We start from the raw sequence: 2084 nt of genomic DNA, 5'->3' as shown, positions 1-2084 counted from the left end.
TCCATCCGCATAGATAATATACATTCAACAGAAACTTCAATAGTGTGAACTGCCAAAATAATTAAATGTCAAACACTAAAAAAAACACTCAAAAGGAAGCATTGCACTTCTAATTTTTATAATATGAGACTGTAACAATTCCAATATGCAGTCTAATAAAATTGTGGAACATAGACAACAATATTCCTAATTAATAAAAAAATGAAATCCAAAACAAAAGGTAAAGAAAAACATGAACAAGCAAAAACACCAAATCAATCTCTCAAACGAATTCATCAATCCTTATTATTAATACGATCCCAATCCATGTTGATTCTTCAAGGAAAAAACCAAACTTGATGCTGGTTCAAACCATCCAAGCTTTTCAATGATTTTCTTCATCATATCACCAGCTAAGTAAGAAAGCACTGTGGCAACACCACCAGTGCTAACATAGAAAAACACTGTTTGAAAATATGTTAAGTAACTGTTTGGTCTCTTGATATAAGCTTTGAGAATAGAGAGAAGTGTGATGCATATAACAGAAGCTCCTGCAACTGCTGCTAGCTTGAAATCCTTTTCATCGTTTTCGCGAAACGTGAAGCCATATACAACCGGAGGAATTAGTCCAAAAATAATGAATGATAAGATTGCAATAAATGCATGAAGAATGAAATTCTTCCTCTCTCCTAATACTTCATTGTATTGATCCACCACTGCTGCTTCTGTTTGGATCTTTTTGGTTGTTCAGCTTTCAGTTCCCTAAGCTGCAAATATATACATGTATTAGAATTAATAAAATGAGTTTCTTTTTTAAGAGATAGAAAACATGGTTTTAAATGGTTGACCGCATCACGTGATGTGACTGCAATATTGCGGTGGTTGCGGTCGTGTCCATCCGCATTAGGCCTTTATTGCAGTGTGATTGTAAATCTCACTAAAAACTATATCAATAATGTTGCAATGGCCGCATCATAAAAGAAGAATGTAAAATCATGTAGTTTAAAGATAAAATATATTGAAACACTTGCTTGAATTTAACCACATATATTGTATGATTATCACATAAACGTCATAATTGGTTTAAAAAGTATGGAAACAAATAAAAAAAATTCTATTTTATTGAAATACTTGTTTGACTTTTTTAACAATTGTCTGACTTTTTAAACCTATATTATATTATGAGTGTCATACAAATATCGGGAACAGGCAAGTATCGAATATGTCAGCTACACGCGTATGTGCTTCAAAAATAATATAGTTTGAGAATAAAATATTTTGATCATATTAACTCACATTATGACCAAGGGCAAAAAGTCCACCAATCAGGTTTGCAATAGCCAGTGCAACAATGTTCACTGCAAAAATTGATGCATTAATTTCTCTTTCATTTTCTTCAAAAAAAACAAACAACCTTAAAAAATAGTATAAAATGATGTTACAAAGGAAAGATCCTTAGGTTAGAAAGTCGTACATGTGGCAGCATCAGCACTTGCTGCAGAAGTTACTACACTAAGACTTGCTAATGATTCAGTCAAACCACCATACACAATACTTTTCACAATCTCCAATTTCTTGCTACTTGTTTCTACAATTGGGTTACTATGAATAAGAAGTGGCGTTCTTTCCAATCTCTATTTTCTGTAGTGACAGTTTTAGAGGCTTGAGAAGATGTTCCACCAATAACACCCCAATTACTCCAAAACTGTTTTTTCTTTGTTACAACTTGACTTTTCTGAGGTCCATGAATGACCACATCTTCAATCATTTGCACGGTTTCTTCTCCTGCTTCATCTACTGTTTTAGTGACCGATTTTACTGTGCCTCTATTAGGTGTTATCATTGTAAGAAGAAGAGTCACACAAGAAAGGTATGCCCTGATCGATTGGATAATCATGATGGAAATGATAATGGTAATACATTCATTGTGAAAGATGGTTATGAATCATCTGATGTCCCAGTGGTTTCAAACAGCGACTCTAGCAAGGAGTTGATTATGGATTCATGTTGTACTTGACACATGACTCCAAACAAAGAGTGTTTGAGGAATTGTATGATGAAGATGGTGGATCAGTGCTACTGGGAAACAACAAAGCTTGCAAAAT

General features: G+C 33.6%; 1 pseudogene; it reads right to left on the bottom strand.

Moving 5' to 3' along the window:
- Positions 1–1822, bottom strand: LOC127138143 (membrane protein of ER body-like protein; annotated as a pseudogene).
- Between the last annotated feature and the right edge of the window lie 262 nt (positions 1823–2084).

The sequence above is a fragment of the Lathyrus oleraceus genome, chromosome 4 (genome assembly GCF_024323335.1).
Source record: "Lathyrus oleraceus cultivar Zhongwan6 chromosome 4, CAAS_Psat_ZW6_1.0, whole genome shotgun sequence".
Classification (NCBI taxonomy): Eukaryota; Viridiplantae; Streptophyta; class Magnoliopsida; order Fabales; family Fabaceae; genus Lathyrus; species Lathyrus oleraceus.
Note: the sequence above shows the minus strand (reverse complement) of the source record. Positions and strands in the feature narration are given on the sequence as shown.